Here is a 19,661-nt window from a genome sequence, read left to right as displayed (position 1 = left end):
CCCTCATCACTCAATGCTGTTCTCATAGCATCTTTCAATGTGGCAACTCCAGGCTTCTATTTTCCCTTGTGTCCTGACAGGTTAAGATAACTGAGCATGTTCTTTCCGCTTGCTTTTCTAAGTCTAGGTCTTTTTACCTTGTACTTGTCTTCGTGAGCAGCCCTTTGTTCACCCTTTCAGTTCCCCATGTCTTCCATTCGCTTGAGCTACTCTATGATTAAGAGTGTCAGAGTTTCCTCTAACATCTCTGCTGGTCTATTCTATCTTTCCTGTCTCTTTAATGATCTTTTGCTTTCTTCATGAATGATGCTCTTGTGTCCTCCCACAACTCATCAAATCTTCAGTTATTAGTATTCAATTCATCAAATCTGTTCTTAAGATATTCTCAAACTTCAGGTAAAAGAGACTCAAGGTTGGATTTTGTCTCTCATGGACGTGTTTTCATGTTCTTCAACTTCAACTTAAACTGACATATGAGAAATCAATGGTCTCTTCACCGGCAGCCCCCAACCTGGTTTTAGCTGCTGAGACTGAGCTTCTGCATTATCTCTTCCCTCAGATGTATTCAGACTGATTTCTGTGTACTCTATCTGAAGTCCAATTGCATTGTCACCTTTTCTGTTGTTGAAAAGAGGTATTTGCTATGAGTAACCCCTTGTTATGAACACGTCATTGGCCTTGCAAAATTCTGTCATGTGAGCACCAGCTTCATTTCTATGACCAATACTATATATTCAACTACTTTACCTTCCTCTTTGTTTCTAAAGTTTTCATTCCCAAAGTCTATAACAATCATTGCATCTAAATTGCATGTTTGATTGATTGAATCATTGGTAGAATTTTTCAATTTCTTCACCCCGAACTTTTGTGGTTCTAGCATAAATTTGAATAATAGTTGTATTGACTGGATTTCTGTGAAGGCAAATCCATATAATCTTATCACAGACAGCATTGGAGTCAAGATTAATTTTGAAATGTCCTTTTTCTGACAATGAATGCAATGTCATTCCCCTTGATTGTGTTATTGCTGGCTTAGTAAATCATATGGTTTTCTGATTCAAAATGACCAAAACCTGTCCATTTCCGCTAATGCCAAAGTATCTGTGGTAATCTGGGTACTTTAGAGAAACAAATCCACAGAAACTCACGTATAAGAGAGAGTTTTATATAAAGGTTAAGTGTATATCAGGAAAACATCCCAACTCAGTGCTATGCAAGGCCGCAAGTCCAACATTAACCCATATGTCCAACACCAATCCAAAAAATCCTCCTCCATCTCACAAAACACACACAATGATGCTGACTGCAGGAGGAAAGCTGAATCAGTGAAAGTGCAATCATCTCAGCATTGGCAGGGGTCTCCACATGGCTTCTCCAGCACTCAGGGCTGCATTGGGTAGGTCCATGTGGTTTTTCCTTGGGGATGTCTTGCAGGAAGTGAGCCTTGCCAACTGAAGCAGGGAACTGGCTAAGAAAATTGCACCCTGCTCCAACCATCACAAAGCAAGAGACCCGAGAGCTCAAAAGACAAGGCTCATCCAGCCATTGATCTCTCTGCCCTTCAATTAACCCCACATGTGTTTATTGGCCAGGTTGGCTCAATAAATTAACTACCTCAGTATCTATCTTAATGTGTTCCATTTTATTTTTGACTACTTCCAACTTTTCTTAGGTTCATACATTGTACATTTCAAGTAACAATTACTAGTAAGTTTGCAGCTGTTTCTTCTTACTTGGAGGTACATCCATTCAAAAATTAAGATACTGAAGCCTCCACTCCCATAGGTTTACTCTATTCAGGTTACCATGGTCAACTACTTTAAGAAGGAATATCCTGTTCAGTCATATTTCCTGTTTCTACCCATCAGAGGGACCTATTCTCAGGCACCAACTCTGACAATGTTTGGATTCCATTCATTGATCCTTTAGTATAGTGGTTCTCGGTCTTCCTAATGCCAGGACCCTTTAAAACAGTTCCTCCTGTTGTAGTGACCCTGTAGGTGGGTGTATCTGTTTGTGGGCGGACCAGCCTGGAGACGGATAGAAGAGCCGTGTCTCCATTCCTAAGACTATATGGTCGTCATCGACCCCTGTGAAAGGGTCATGACCCACCAGTTGAGAATCACTGCCTTAGTAATTGACAGTGTTCCTTAGTTATGTATAAGGTTTTCCATGTTTACTTCCTCTAAAGTGGGGAGCTGATTCCTTCTCCTTTGTCTGTTCTTTGGAACTTGTGTTGAAACCTGTTCACTTTGGGTGACCCTGCTGGCAATTCAAGCATTATGAGCTCTTTGATTTATCCTTAGACATCTTATCACTGCAGAAATAGGATCACATTCCTTTAAGTATAGGCCAGTTAGACTACAGTCATTGTGTTTGATACATTAGAAACAGGTGACTTCTCTTCTCTGAATATGTTATGTTCATCTTTGAAAAACCCCTTTTCCCTTCTACTGCACATACAACCATTGTGCTGACAATATTTTTAGCTCTTTGAACACTTTCAGGACATGCATCACTCACTCATAATATCTCAGGGGACTTTGAGGCACAAGACAAAGCTGAAACAAATGTCTTGTGTCCCTCTTTCATTGTTCAGGGCTTTTTTCTTTTTATATTATTTGTTTATTAATGTAACGCATGTAAGGAAATAAAAAGGTAGAATTTAATCAAAAGTACAAGTTTTATCAAATGAATAAATATATACTACAACCATAAAAAAAAACAAATGAACTCATTGCCATCAAGTCAGTGGTGACTTGTAGCAATCCTCTGTGGGTTTCCAAGACTGTAACTCTTTACAGGCATAGGGATCCCAGTCTTTCTCCCACGGAGCTGCGTGTAGTTTCAAACTGCTGCCCAGGGGGCTCCCAGCCCAGTGGGTAACCACCACATCACCAGGTCTCTGTAATTCTATTTTTCAATATACCTATGATTGGAATGAACATTACTACAAGTACTTAGAATACGCTGTTGGGAAAATGAATGTTTAAAAATGAAGGAATATAAATTTGTGATTTCCACACCAGGTGGCTCCCCAGCCACTCACCTTAAAGAGAACCCCGATTGCAAGTGCCACTTGAACAACCAGTTCGCTGAGCTCAAGATGAAATAAGATAGTGGTGCTGCTGGATTCCACGGCTGTCTGTCTAAAATAATATTTCATTATCTTAAAATTAGAAGTTGTTTCATGTTCTATCTTGCAAAACGGGCTAGAGTTCAGAAATGACCATTTTACTTTTTACTTTCTTTTTGTTTTGTTTTGTTTACCATTTGTCCTTAAATCTAATCAGTTCAAGGATTCACTGAACTGAACTTCTGGGTTTTGTTCTTTTGTTAGGGTAAGTCCTTAAGAAGTTCTTTTTTTTTTTCTTTTGTCTATTAAATACATGTGTTCTGAATGTTTCTGCAAATGTTCCAAAGCTTAGAGTCCTGCTAATAATTGCTGCTTTAGTTATGTGCCATGAGGGAAATTCCGCCTCTTTGTTTTGAGTGTTATTCAGGGCTTCTAGCCCTTCCTTCTTCTTAATATTGTTCTCCTTAGGAGGAGAATCCTTAGAGGCCTCTCCTGTTTCTCATACAAGTCACAATTTTTCAGATTGTTTCATATTCAGGATTTAATTGCTCTATTGTGGGAGTGTCCCTTAGAGATCATTACCTGTCAAAATGAAGAAAAAATAGGCAATTGGGGATTCTTAATTCCTTATTTCCTTATTTTGGTTGGCTACACTGATATTTATAATGCATCATACATTTTGTGTCCTTGAAAATATAAACTACTTGAAGCAGAATATTTTAGTCTGTGTTTCCTCCCGCCCCATATTTATTATATGATAAAATGGAAAAAAGTACAGGAGACTCCTCTTTTTATTTTGTTGCTTATAGTGTAATAGGCATTATGTTGGGTGTTTATACAAACTTATATTTCCCTCAGCATTATTCATGGAAGCAGCAATAAAGAGATCAAAATATGCATTGTATTAGGGAAATCTTCACAGGATCACTTTAGCCTGTTGAAAAGTAATGAGGTTACATCGAGGAGGAAGGGGCACCTGAGTCAAGGTATGCTACTTCAATTTTTTCATATGCTTGAAAGTTGGACATTAAATAAGGATTGCCAAAGAGGAATTGAGATATTTGAACGGTGGCGGTAGAGAAAAATTTTGAAAATACCATGGATTGTCAAAAGGGCAAATCAGTTTGTCTTGGAAGAAGAATGGTAGAGTGCTCCTTCAAGGCAAGGATGGAAGACTTTGTCTTACATACATTGCACATGTCACCAGGAGAGACCTGGAGAAGGACATCGTCTGGTAAAGCGGAAGGAGATTTCAAAAGAAGATGACCCTCATGGAGATGTATTGATACAGTGGTTGCAACGTTCAGTTCCTATTGATTGGAACCAACTTGATGGTACCTAACAACAACAATTTCTTTATTGTATCCTCACAAACATTGGAGGTGAAAAATAGAGTTCTGTGATAATTCTTGACTATTTTGCTAAAGATACATATCCTGAATGTACTGATGTTTTCTTATGTATATACAACTCATTTGATTTTTAATTTATTATTAATTAGGATTAATGCATATATCATTCTGTAGTTCCGTCAAATCAAGCAAAATTGTACAATTGCTACCACAATGTTTGCAAACACTCTTTTTCTTCCTGGATTCCTTAACATCATCTCCCATGTATCCTCCTCCTGAAGACTGTAACCTCCCTCTCCTTCCCCAAACCCTTATTCTAATTGCTGTCCCTATAGGTTCATCAACCCTGAGTTTCATATACTGAAACAAAGAAAAACATACAAGACAACTTCATGAGGGTGGCCTCCAATGGCTTAACAGCACTGAGACATGCCTTAATATGAACAAACAAAACAAAAATACAGAAAATGTTGGAAACCAGATCAGGTGCAGCATGCATCGGAGGAGGAATCAACTGACAAAGTTTTACCTGTTCAAGTCAGATTTGTGGCTTTAATCTTCCATACCCATCTCTCACATGCACTCTTGGGAGTTCAACAAAGACTTGTTTCCTATGTAGATCCCACAAATGGATCTTGAGTTCCCACTGTCATCAATAACCTTCTGCAAACCGGATTCTCACAAGTTAGGTTCTGATATTAATCCCTCCTTCAACTTTGAATTATATGATTTAAAATTCTTTAGTGAGTGATGGTGGTGTGCTTCTTCCATGTAGACTTAGTAGACATCTCATTTAGATGGCTGCTTATATACAGACAAGTCTTTAATTCCTCAGGCACTTTTTATCTGATAGCTAGGCACCATCTTATTTCTTCACTACATTTTCCTATAACGCCAGTATCCTCTGTGTTGCCTTCCTGGGAGCAAGTATCTTAAACAGGGCCACAATGTAAGAACTAATTGTTTTTAAGTTGGAGCTAGGATTTATTGTGACTCTAGAACCAATACCTGGATCTATTTTTTTAATTTATTATAAATTGTGAGTTAATTCATATGCCATATCATTCCATAGTTCAATCACATCAGGCAAAATTGTACAATTGCTTCCAAAATCAGTTTCCAAACATACTTTTCTTCCTGGACTCCTAGACTTTGTCTCCCTTTTACCCATCACCACCCTTGTACACCCATCCTTCCCCTCCCCACAAAAAAATCATTTTTCTGGTTGCTGTTTCTATAGGTTCATTAATCCTGGGTTTCATTTACCAATAATCAGAAAAACATATAACACAACTCTCTAACCCTAATAATTGGTACTTTATAATTCAATAGTCTATAATACAATAATACAATGGCTAAGATTACTATATAGTATTTCTTCTCATAAAATTAACTCTGTGTGTGTATGAGTGTATGTGGTATACATGTTAGAGTGTAAATGAAAAAGTGAATGTGGGGTCAATAATAAAAAAGATACCCCACTCCTGTCTATTGTGTGTACTGGGAAGAATACAGGGAAAAATCTTTGAGGTACCCAGGATATTTCTATCTTTAAAAGTAATCATTTCAGTTGGAAATTCTGAGGATTGAATTGGAAAGATACTTCATAGAGATATAGAATGTTAGATCTAAAAATAAGTCTAACTTACTTACTGCACAAAGGATGACTGAAGTGCAAGAAGGACTAATGACTTATTCAAAATCACACAAGGCTTTCCTGACATAAATAAGAATGGAATTCCCATCTCTTGCCTCCCAGTGTTTTCCTCGGTGACAACGGGAAGTCAATCCATGGTATTCCATGTATAGAGCTGGGCTGAGAGGGAAAAGCCTAGACTGCAGAGTCAAGCAAGCTTGCACTCTGACCTTCAATTTAAAGGGGAAGTAAACACACTAGTGACTGAATATTGGCATATATCTTCATGTAGATAATAATTCTATGGTTACCAGAAAGCCTAAGCAAGAGATTCTAAGATCTACTTAAGGACACCATTGTATCCTCATTGTATTTTTTACTTACTTGTAATGAAAATTTTAGATTGTGTTATAACTCCTAATCCATGTATTTGACTCTAACTGCAGCCATCTGAATTTCATGGTGATGAGACTGTTTTTGATAGATGAGTGTAAATAGGAGAACTTTTGTAGACAACAAATGAAAGTACAACCTAATACTAGCTGCTCCTTTCATGACACGCTGTATCTATTGAATTGGAATAAGTCCTTATGAATTTCAATGCAGAAATTGAAGAATTTTTTTAAATCATTTTATTAGGGGCTCATACAACTCTTATCACAATCCATATATACATCAATTGTGTAAAGCACATTTGTACCTTCATTGCCCTCATCATTCTCAAAACATTTGCTCTCCATTTAAGCCCCTGACATCAGGTCCTCATTTTTCCCCTCCCTCCTGCTCTCCCCTCCCTCATGAACCCTTATTAATTTATAAATTATTATTTGTCACATCTTGCCCTGTCTGACATCTCCCTTCGCCCACATTTCTGTTGTCCATCCCCCAGGGAACTTGAAGAATTTTACTAGCATCTTCAGTCTGAAGTTAATGAAACAAGTAATCAAGATGCAAAGAGAATTATTGGCTTTGGGAATGCAAAAGTTGGAAACCAAAGAAGAAGATAAAGTAGTTGGAAAATATGGTTTTGATGACAAAAACAAAACCGAAGATTGCATCATAGAATTTTGCAAGACCAATAACTTGTTCATAGCAAATACCTTTATTAAGCAACACAAAAGGCGACTGTACAAATGTACTTCCCCAGATGGAACAGAGATAAATCAAATCGACCCCATCTGTGGAAAGAAATGATGGAAAGCAATGATGTCAGCAGCTCAACCAGGTCAGCGGTCAACTGTGGATCACAACACGAGCTTCTCATATGTAAGTCCAGGTTGAAACTATAAAAAATGAACACACATCCACAAATAAAATACAACCTTAAGTTCATCTGAGCTAAATTTTGAGAAAACATCTAGAGTGAATTTGCTGCATTAACCCTAAGAACAGAAGAGCTGAGGAGCTGTGGGAAGACAAGATGAACATCATTTTTTAAGAAAGCAAAGATCATTAAAAACACAGGAAAGAGAGAAAAGATCGAAATGTATGTCAGAAGAGACTCTGAAACTTGCTCTTAATTGAAGAGTAGCTAAAACAACTGTACGAAATGAAGTCAAAGAACTGAATAGAAAACTTCAGACAGCTTGAGAGGGCAAAGTCAAGTCTTGGAATGAAAAGACTAGAATTCAAAAGCCAAAAAGTAAAAGCACACTCAGTATATCTTAGAAAAAAACTAAAAAATTAAAATCAAGCTTCAAGTTTCAATATTGTAAGATTCTATGGTCAAAATATTGAATGATGCAGGAATCGTCAAAAGAAAATGAAAGGACGCATCCAGGATCTGGGGGAAGGCTGTGCTCTTCATCGGTACTACATCGCAGCCTGGATGCTTCCTCCCCCCAACTACCATGATCTGAATTCTACCTTGCAGGACTGGATAGGGCAGAGGTTGCACACTGGTGCATATGGGAGCTTTATACAATTGATGTATGTATATGTATGGATTGTGATAAGAGTTGTATGAGCCCCTAATAAAATGTTTAAAAAGAAAACGGAAGGACTATGCAAAGTCACTGTTCCAGAAAAGTCAGTTGACGTCCCGCCATTACAGGAGGTAGACTATGAGCGAGACCAATGGTACTGAAGGAAAAATCAACAGCAGCTGCAGCAAATCTCTAGGCATCGCTGGTATGCCAATTGAAATGTGTCAGCATGCTGATAAACAGTAGAAGCACTTATTCCTTTTTTCCAGGACATTTGGAAGACAGCTACTTGGCCAACAGCCTGAAAGAAAGCCATGTATGCACTCATTCCAAAGCAAAGTGACCCCACAGAATGCACAACTTATGGAATAATACCATTGATATCACATTCCAGTAAAAATGTTCTTTTTGCCTTTGAGAAAGCTCAAGTTTAGAATAAGATCATTGGGGGGATCAAAAAGATGGCCGACCGGGGCACCCGCATACTCTGAGAGCTCCTCTGAACAAAGCGGGTTTGGTGTCCAGGTAGCTGAATGGTAGGAGTCTGGTGAGTGAAATATCCCTCTGGGACAGCACCCCAGCCCCACCCCATGCATTTGTCCTGAGCCGGGGCCTCGGTGATACAGGACCGGACTCGTGGGACATCTCTGGTCACTAGGCTACCACCATCGCGCACCAGCGACTAGCCTAAGCTCCAACCCCAGACCGGACCCCAGCCCAGAGTCGCTTGCCTGCCCTGCCTAGACACGCGCAGCAGGTCACGCTCCCCTACACCAGTGGCCCACTCACAGGACCCCACTAGGAGAGAAGCTTTCCTCGCCCCTTGTGGCAGCGACCTGCCCTTGGGCCTGCGTCCCTCCCTCCATTTATCCAAGCTCCCGGGAACAGACCTGCGGGTTGTCTGGCGGCCCCCAAGGGGGACCATCCACCCACACCGCTGCTGCGGACCTCTCCACTGGCACTCCGTGTGCCCGGCTGCCCACCCCCGGCAGCCTAGGGCCCCCTCCACTCCCAGCCAGGACCCTATACAGAGCACTTCCTGCCTGCCATAGCCCAACCCGCACCTACCCCTGACCCTGCGTTTCCGTGGAGCGCCTGCCACGGCCCCGGGCCGCTGAGTCTGCCACTGAGGGCCCCTCCCAGCACAAGAGTGGGTTCCCGTGCTGAGAGGGAGCATGAGTGACAGAGCTCGGCACTCCTGCAGGCTGGCATTGTACCCCCTAGCCGGTGTGCTGCGGGGATCCCAGCGGCTGCAGCTCTGAGCTCTGAGCCTGGGCGGAGGACGGGCGCCATTGCAGTCCCTGCAGAGCCATCTGTGCGTTCCAGCCGGCTCTCATCACCTAAGGGCCCTGTGGGGTCCCCAAGGCCAGCTCCTAAGCCTGCCTCAGCCCTCCCCAGGTGCCACAGGATGCGGGCACTGTGGTCTGTGCCTCCTCACAGTACCCTTAGCTGCCCTTGCACTTCCCAGCTAGTGCAGGAGGACCGCCAGTGGGGAGCTGCTCCCACCTGTGTAGACTCTGACCACAGGCTCAAATCTACAGGCCTGCAGGGACCTGGGAGGGCTTGCTGAGCTGAAGAGCATTCCCACCACCCCCACCACCACATAGCCCCGCTCCGGAGCCCAGAGCAGCACCATGTCTTGGGACAATGCAAACTCACCCACCTCTGTGCTCTATTAGGCATCACCAGTGCTTAGAGGGAAAAGGGGGGCATTTTTAGATATACACATCTACACATTCTCCATCTAGCATTGTTTTTTCATCTTTCCTTTCTTTTACTTTCTGTACTGGATTATCTCTCTCCTTCCTCCCTACTTTTTCATTATTGCCAGTACCTCTCTTCTGCCCCTTGTCGATCGATTCTCCTTCTCTCTCTTTTTTTCTTCTCCTTCCACCTCTACTAGTATCACAGCTCGTCCCTCCTCTTTTATAGGTTCTCCTTCTTCCTCTCTCTCCAATTTTTTCTTCCTCTGCCCAATATTCTGTTAAAAACCATTTTTAAATTGTTAACCTTTTAAATCCTTTTTTATTACTAAACCACACCCCAAAAAGAGGGCTGCTAAAGGTACCCAGTCAAACCAGGTCAAAGCAGCCTGAGGGCACTCACTGAGGCTCCAGCCCCCACTCCAGCTGCTGAAACATCTCACCACTATGGGTCACCAAGTCGTCGGGGAACTTGGCCCACACAACAGCCTGACCCACCCTTAGAGTAGGTCATAGGCAATCGCCTGAACGATTCCTTAACAATAACATAGATAAGGTTACCCCAGTCTCCCAGAAGCATGGGGTCTATGAAAGGATCAAGGAAGAATCAACAGACCACATCACTCCCCCCCCAAAAAAAACCAGAAACGAGACACAGAAACAGACCTAACGTCGCTCATAGAAGAAACAGATATAGGCCAGCTACAAAAGGAAATCTTCAGAACTCTGCTTGCAGTAATACAGGAGCTAAGAGAAGCAACCCAGAGTAAGGATGCAATGATAGAGGGGATGAAATGCACAATAGAGGGGATGAAGTCCACAATAGAGGGGATGAATTCTACCCACCAAAGGGAACTGCAGAAACTAACAGAGGAGGTAGCAGAAGTCACACAAAAGGTCACAGAAGCTACGGTTAGGGTGGAAGAGGCAGAGAACCGTATCAGTGAACTCGAGGACACACAAACAGAACGAAGCAAGTGAGAAAAACAATCAGATAGGAAAATTATGAAACAGAAGACAGCCTGAGATCAATGACAGATGCTATGAAGAGGAATAATATTCGAATAATCAGTCTACCAGAACACAACACAATACACAAGTCAACAGCCAAGATAGAAAAAAGGAATTTCTGGAAGAAATTTTTCCCAACCTAACAAGGGAGAATCAGACACTCATACAGGAAGCAGAAAGGACGCAAGCTAAGCGAAATCCCAAGAACACGCCAAGACATAAAATGGTAAAAATATCCAACTTAGAGGAAAAAGAGAAAATTTAAAAGCAGCAAGAGAAAGGAAGACAGTCACATACAAAGAAACACAGGTAAGAATATGCTCAGACTTATCAGCAGAAACCATGAAGAGGAGGAGAGAATGGAGCAACATCTTCCAAAAACTGAAAGATAAAAATGCCTCCCCCAGAATCCTGTACCCTGACAAGTTATCCATTAAGATAGAGGGTAAGATAAGGATCTTCCAGGACAAGGAAGAACTCAAAAAATATGCTGCAAGTCACCCGACCCTGCATAACATACTGGCTGACTCACTATGGCCAGAGAATCAAGCTTCAACTAGAACAACCAGGAGACCACCATATAGCCCATCTCCATCTAGAAGCCAACATGCCAGCAACAAGTACCAGGATGACAGGGTCTCAGATGGAAAAGAGGACATGATAGAAACGCTCCACTCAAACACAACACACTGATATGAAGGGAGATAGGTAAATACTCAAAACACAAAACAGGATATGGCAACTATGAAGCCAGAGATAGTAATAATTACTCTGAATACCACTGGGCTCAATTTGTACATTAAAAGAAAGAGGCTGGAGGACTGGCTTAGAAAACATAACCCATCAATCTCCTGCCTGCAAGAGATACATCTTAAGTGCACAGAAAAGCATATGCTAAGAATAAAGGGCTGGCAGAAAGTTTACCAAGCTAATAGTAACTCCAAGAAGGCAGGAGTGGCTATCTTAATCTCTGACAAAATGGACCTCAAGATCCAAAACATAAAAAGAGACAAAGAGGGACACTATATAATGCTCAAAGGTTCCGTAAACCAGGAAACACTTAGCATTTTGAATATTTATGCACCTAATAACGGTGCGGCGAATTTCGTCAAACAAACTATTAAAAAAGATGACAGAAGAAATCACGGAATCAACAATAATAGTGGGGGGCTTTAACACTCCACTATCAGAGAAAGACAGGGCACAGGGAAAGACACTCAGCAAAGAGGCCAGAGAGCTAAACAATGTACTTAGGCAACAGGGCCTGATAGACATCTATAGAGCTTTTCATCCAAAAGCAAAGGGTTTCACATTCTTCTCCAATACACATGGATCTTTTTCAAGAATAGACCACATGCTGGGACACAAGTCCAGTCTGAGTAAATTCAAACACACAGATATTATCCAGACGTCTTTCTCAGACCACCATGCCATAAAGCTGGAGATTAATAAGAGGGCATCCAGAAAAGCAAGGGCAACCAATTGGAGAATAAACAATGATCTCCTACGACATGAAAGGGTACAGGCCCAGATCAGAGAGGATATTAGGACGTTTCTAGAAATGAACGAGAACGAGAATACAATGTATCAAAACTTATGGGACACTGCAAAGGCAGTTATCAGAGATAGCCTGATACATTAAATGCATATATGAAAAAAGAAGAAAGGCGTATGACAGATACATTAACACAAAACCTTCAACAACTAGAACAGAGTCAACAGAACAACCCCTCCAATAGCAAGAGAAAAGAAATAATAAAAATCAGGGCGGAGTTAAACTTGGGGGAAGACAAAAGAACAATGTAAAGGATTAACGCAACTAGAAGCTGGTTTTATGAACGAATCAATAAAATTGACAGTCCTCTGGCAAAGCTCACCAAGGATAGAAAGGAGCAAACATCAATAGCCAAGATGAGGGATGAATCAGGGGCAATAATAACAGATCCCAATGAGATAAAAAAGGATAATCACAAAGTACTATGAAGGTTTGTATTCTAATGAATTCAGAAACCTGGAAGACATGGATAAATATTTAGAAAAACAATCTCTCCCTAGATTATCTGAGACAGAGATCAAGAACCTCAACAAACCCATAGCGAAGGAAGAAATAGAGAGTGTCATCAAAAACCTACCAAGGAAAAAGGCCCCAGGGCCAGATGGCTACACAGCAGAATTTTACCAAACATTCAGGGAAGAGCTGACACCGATCCTCCACAAAGTATTCCAGAACATAGAAAAGAACGGCAAGCTCCCAAACTCATTTTACGAAGCCAGCATTACTTTGATACCCAAACAGGGCAAAAATCCCACAGGTATAAAGAATTATAGACAAATATCTCTAATGAACATAGATGCAAACATTCTTAACAAAATATTGGCCAATAGAATGCAAAGGTATATAAAAGACATCATCCACCATGATCAGGTAGGATGCATCCCAGGAATGCATGGATGGTTTAACAACCGAAAATCCATCAATATTATACACCACATCGAGAAGAAAAAGGCTAAAAACCATATGAAATATCACTGGATGCAGAAAAAGAATTTGACAACATCCAGCACCCATTCCTAATCAAGACACTCAGGAAGATAAGATTGGAAGGTAAGTTCCTCAAGCTCATACAAGCTATCTATGAAAGACCAACAGCCAACATCATAGTCAATGGAGAAAAGACAAGAACAATACCACTGAAAAAGGGTACAAGACAAGGATGCCCCTTGTCCCCACTTCTATTCAATATCGTTTTGGAGGTTCTGGCTAACAACATAAGACAGGGAAGGACATCAAAGTGATCCAATTGGGAGAGGAGGAGGTGAAACCATCGCTATTTGCAGATGACATGATCCTATACATTGAAGACCCCAAAAGCTCCACAGCTGGAGTACTTATAGCGATAGAGGAATACAGAAGAGCAGCAGGATACAAGATCACTAAACAGAAGTCGGTAGGTTTTCTATACACATCAGACAGGGCCATGGAAGAGGCAATTAAGAGAGAAGTACCCTTCACAGTAGCTAAGAACAAACTGCAATACCTAGGAATATATTTAACAAAGAATACTAAAGACCTATATAAGTATAATTATAAAACCCTATTACAGGGAACCAAAAGTGATCTCCACAAACGTATGACCCTCCCTGCTCATGGTTAGGTAGACTTAACATAGTAAAGATGACAGTTCTTCCTAAAACACTTCACAAGTTCAATGCTATACCAATTCAAATACCATCAACCTTATTAAAATAATTGGAAGAAATGACCACCAGCTTCATATGGAGAGAGAAGAAACCCAGAAGTAGGAGAGAACTCCTCAAGAAAAAGGACACAACTGGAGGACTTGCCCTACCTGATTTTAATGCCTTTTACACAGCTACAGTGATCAAAACAACATGGTACTGGCACAATGATAGACACTCAGACCAGTGGAAAAGAATAGAAAGCCCAGGAGTAAAATCATCAGCATATAGACAACTGATCTTCGACAAGGGTCCCCAAAACATCAAGTGGGAAGCGAATGCCCTCTTTAATAAGTGGTGCTGGAAACAATGGATATCTACATGTAGAAAGATGAAACAAGATGTTTACCTCACCCCATGCACAAGAATACACTCAAGGTGGATCACAGATCTAGAAGTCAAACCCCAAACCATCAGGACCATTAAGGATGGAATCGGGACTAATCTCAGAGCACTGGCCCAGGGAGCACATAGGCTCACTGCAACAGGGAAGGGTACACACACAGGTGAACTGGAAATCAACAAATGAGATCTAATAAGAATAAAGCACCTGTGCACCTCGAAAGACTTTGCCAAGAGGGTAACAAGACAACCCACAGACTGGGAGAAGATTTTTAGTAATGACACGTCAGACAATGGGCTCATTATTAAAATCTACAACACCATTGTGACCTGCAAAAAGAGGAAAACAGTTAACCCCCTAAGGAAGTGGGCAAAAGAACTGAAAAGAACTTTCACTAGAGAGGAGACCCATATGGCCAATAAGCATATGAGAAAATGCTCGAAGTCACTTACCATAAGAGAAATGCAAGTCAAAGCAACCATGAGATACCACCTAACACCCCTGAGGCTAGCCCAGATCAGTAAATCAGAGAGCAACAAGTGTTGGAGGGGCTGTGGTGAAGTAGGAACCCTCCTCCGCAGCTGGTGGTTGTGTAGATTTATACTGCCACTGTGGAAAGCAATCTGGCAATACTTAAAAAAAATGGAAATTGATCTACCTTATGACCCAGCCATCTCTCTACTGAGCATATACCCGGTGGAAGCAGCAAATAAAACACAACCAGTCAAATGCACTCCAATGTTTATTGAGGCACAATTCACAATTGCAAAGACTTGGAAATAGCCTAAGTTTCCATCGATAGACGAGTGGATTAGTAAACTTTGACACATATACCCAATGGAGTACTATGCAGCACTGAAAAGCACGGGTGAGCACATGAAACACGTTATTTCATGGGAAGAGCTGGAAGGAATTATGTTAAGCAAGGTAAGCCAGACCCAAAGGGAAAGGTACAACATGAGTTCCCTGAGGTAAGTACAATCAGCATGACAGAAACAGAAGAATAAACATCCATCTCACAATAAACGGGGGGAAGCAGAGATAGTTGGAGGGAGGGCAGGCTACACTTAGGGAGGTACATGAGAGCCCAGCATAAAGAAGAAGTGGGGCAGGGAGAGGGAGAAACGGGATGGGGAGAATCAGAGTGGATGGTATGGGGGGGAACGGTGTACTAATCCACCGGGGGGAGAGTATTGGTTGTGTCCCCACAGAACTGGAACATGCATACGGACCCCACCACGACACACCAAACAAGTAGGGCAACGTATAGTACGGAGGACTACACAAAGGGGCTGGACCATACGCTGACCCAAACCAGAATTAGCCCGACCCCCACATTTGAAGGGAATACCACAGAAAATGAAAATAGATCGTCTGGAGTGGGAAAGGAACTGACCCACCACACCACATCCAGAAGGAAGCTGAAACAAAGGAAGGAGAACGGATGTAGTGGAGTATACCTGGGCCCACCAAGCCCAAGGACAATAGCCCAGCTTGAAGGGCCCATTATACAGAGAGGACCATACAGCTGGCCACACTGTGAGATGCGACATCCTGCACCAACCCATGGCCCTACACGGGACAGCACTTGAGATACAGTGGGGGATGTGTAACTGAGCTGACCCCACCACACTGAGGCAATCATTGGGGGTGTGCAATGGAGCAGCAGGGGAAGCAGAGCAAAGGGATCCCGAGGGAGTATAAAGGATAGACTTTGGGGCCAGGACGTGGCACCACACAAGTTTCATCTGGAAAACACTCCTAAAGGCCAACAAACAGATCTTGAAGTACTAGCATTTTTTTTGCTCTTTTTGTTTTACCTTGTAAATTTTGTATGTTAGTGGCTTTTCTGATGATCAGTGTGTCAGTGTTGCTGCTGTTGAAGCCATATTCATAAGTGTCACTTGGGCGCTGTCAAAGTCATCTGCATTTGTATGCACATATTACTATATCAGCAGGTTCACCTAGACAAGATAGGCTGGACAAATAATGAGAAAAGAAAATAACAGGACCAACGGTCCTGGAGGGACATGAGAGCATGTGAGGCAGGGGAAGGGAGGAGGTGTCTGCCAACACAGGGACAAGGTAACAGCGAGTGGTTCAAAACCAGAGGAGGGAGGGGAGGGGTGGACTGGTAGGGAGTGACCAAGGGCAAGGTAACTGAGAGGAATTACTGAAACCGGAATGAAGGCTGAACATGGTAGTGGGACGGGAGGAAAACGAAAGGAAATAGAGGAAAGGAGCAGGAGGCACAGTGCATACAGAGAAGCCTAAATACAGACATAAACATATGTAAATATATTTATGATTATGGGGGAAATAGACTTATGTGCATATGTTTATAGGTTCAGTAGTAGGGTAGCAGATGGACACTGGGCCTCCTCACACATACTCCACTAATACAAGAGCACCTCGCCCTGCTAAACAGTCATTGCATGATACCCACCTACCCGACATGATCACTGAAGACAGACGTGTGTGTAAGCAAGCGTGGTGAAGAAAGCTGATGGTGCCCGGTTATCAAAAAGATATAGCATCTGGGGTCTTAAAGGCTTGAAGGCAAATAAGTGGCCATCTAGCTCAGAAGTAACAAAGCCCACAGAGAAGAAGCACATGGCCTAAGCAAATACAAGGTGTTGAATGGACCATGTAGCAGACACCAAGGAACAAAAACAATCATTGTGTGATCACCTTCCTCACATAAACGCTGAAGACGAAGGTGTGCATAAGCAAGTGTGGTGAAGAAGGCTGATGGTGCCCGGCTACTGAGAGATATAGCGTCTGGGGACTTAAAGGCTTGAAAGCAAACAAGCGGCCATCTAGCCCAGAAACAACAAAGCCCACATGGAAGCAGCGCACCAACATGGATGATCGTGAAGGGCAGAGGAGACCAGGTCTCAAACAACAAAGGCGGGGGTGGGGGTGGGAATCACATCACCGTGAAAGAGGGGGAGTGCGTGATGGGGAACCAATGCCCATCTGTAGATAGCTGGACATCCCTTGCAGAGGGGTAGTGGGGAGATGAGTCACTCAGGGTTCAGTGTAGTACCAATGAAACTCAAAACCTTCCTCTAGTTCCTGAACGCTTTTTTCCCTCCCAATTATCATGACCCCAATTCTACCTTGCGGACCTGGTTATACCAGCAGATGTACAGCGATGCAGTAGGGATCTGGAAACACAGGGAATCTAGGACAGATGAACCCCTCAACACCAGCGGTGGGAGTGGCGACACCAGGAGGGAAGGGGGTGTAGAAAGGGAGAATCTATCTTGGAGATCTATGTATAACCTCTTCTCTGGGAGATGGGCAATGGGAAGGTGGGTCGGGGAGACACCGGACAGTGTAAGATAAGATAAAATAATTATTTATAAACCATTAAGGGATCAGGGGGAAGGGGGGAGCAGGGAGGGAGGGGGAGGGGAAAAAAAGAAACCGAGATGATTCCAGGAACCCAGGTGGAAGGCAAATTTTGAGAATGACAAGTGCAACGAATGTATAAGAGTGCTTTGCTCAACTGATGTATGTATGGATTGTGATGAGTTGTATGAGCCCCAATAAAAAGTTTTTCCATTTAAAAAAAAGAATAAGATCATTAATATGACATAGGAGTAACCGTTTTCTGTACATCATCCGACAAAAGTTGCAACAGCACATTGAAAGGGAACTGCCAGAGATTCAGGCTGAATTCAGAAGAGAATATGGAACAAAGGATATCATTACTGATGTCAGGTAGATCTTGGTTGAAAGTAGAGAAAATCAGAAAGATGTTTACTTGTATTTTATTGACTTTCCAAAGACAATAGACATGTGGATCATAAGAAACTATGGATAGCCTTAAGAAGAATGGTTATACCAGAACAGTTCATTATGTTTTTGTGGAACTTGCACCAGGATCAAGGACAGTTGGGTGAACAAAATATAAGAATAATGCATAGTTCAAAATCAGGAAAGATGTTCATCAAGGTTGTATCTTCTCACCATAATTATTCAATCTACATGGTAAAAAAACAATCAGAGAAGCTTCATTATATGAAGGAGAGTATTACGTTAGGATTAGAGGAAGTTCTACTAATAAACTTTGATATGTAGATGATGCAACTTTGCTTGCTGAAAGTGAAAAAACATTGCTGATGGAAATCAAAGATTGCCATCTTTCATATAAGGAGACAAAACTCAAAACTGAACCAGTATGTACCATCTTGATAAGTGGAGAAAAGATTGAAGTGGTCTGAGATTTTGTCTCGTTATGATCTATAATCAATGCTCATTGAAGCAGCAGACCTCCATCGATGCAGATTCAAAGATCAAATAAAACATTGCGTTGGGTAAATCTGCCTTATAAGACTTCTTTAAAGTGCTTGAAAGGAACACAGTTACTTTGAGACCCCAAAATGGGTGTGACCCAAGTCATAATCTTTTCAGTTGTATCACATGCATGTGAAATTTGGACACTGAGTAAGGGAGACTGAATGCTCCTTAGAGACAAGGATGTCAACACTTCATCTTACATACTTTGGACATGTTGTTAGGAGAGACTACTTCCTGGAACAAGACTTCGTGCTTGGTAAAGTGGAGGGACAGTTTGCTATCAAACCAGACCTCCTCTACAGCAGAGTCAAATATCAACATTAATGTTATTATTAATAATTATTATAACATATTATTATTATTAAGAGGGACCAGGTTGTCCAATCTCATAAGGATGTTGTTTGGATTAGCTCAATACTGACTGTAAAATATGATGCTTTGTGTAACTGATAATTGCTGTAATTATCACAGGGACAAAGATGTTCTGCATCATTTTGAATAAAGGGCCAGAAGATAAATTTGCTATGGGAAATCCTGTAGCACTCTAACAAAAGGAGTGTAAAAGTATGAAAGAATACATTTTATAAACTAGCTGTATTTTACTTAGAAAGTTGCCTTTGCTTTGTGTTGCTGATAATAGAGTCAAAACAGGCAAAATAATAGGCATTTTTTATATCCAGAAATATTTCACACAAAAAAACGGTTATCTTCTTTGTGTTAAAGTTGTATATGTTTGCACACAGAGATTTCCTCACTATTGTAGCCTGGGTGAAAATGCAAGCTGTCAGAAGTTTAAACGATGTAGATACTTTTGAAAAAGTATATGTGAGAAGATTATAGAGAAAAAACATGCTGCTCTCAAAAAATAGACCATCTGTAGTGCATGTATTTTACTGGATTGAATTAAATCTTTTTTTAAAGCAGGTGAAAGGTGCCAGACTTAGGAGGAGGAGGAGAAGAAGAAGAACAAGAACAAGAAGAAAAGAAGGCCTCAAATAAAGTAAGGACATCAGGGTTTTTTTCCCATGTTTATTTTTCCTGCTAGGTAGCAGGAGCTGGGAAAGCAT

This window comes from Tenrec ecaudatus, chromosome 8 (assembly GCF_050624435.1).
Source record: "Tenrec ecaudatus isolate mTenEca1 chromosome 8, mTenEca1.hap1, whole genome shotgun sequence".
In the NCBI taxonomy this organism is placed as follows: Eukaryota; Metazoa; Chordata; class Mammalia; order Afrosoricida; family Tenrecidae; genus Tenrec; species Tenrec ecaudatus.
The sequence above is the reverse complement of the archived record's forward strand: the minus strand, read 5'-3'. Positions refer to the sequence as shown.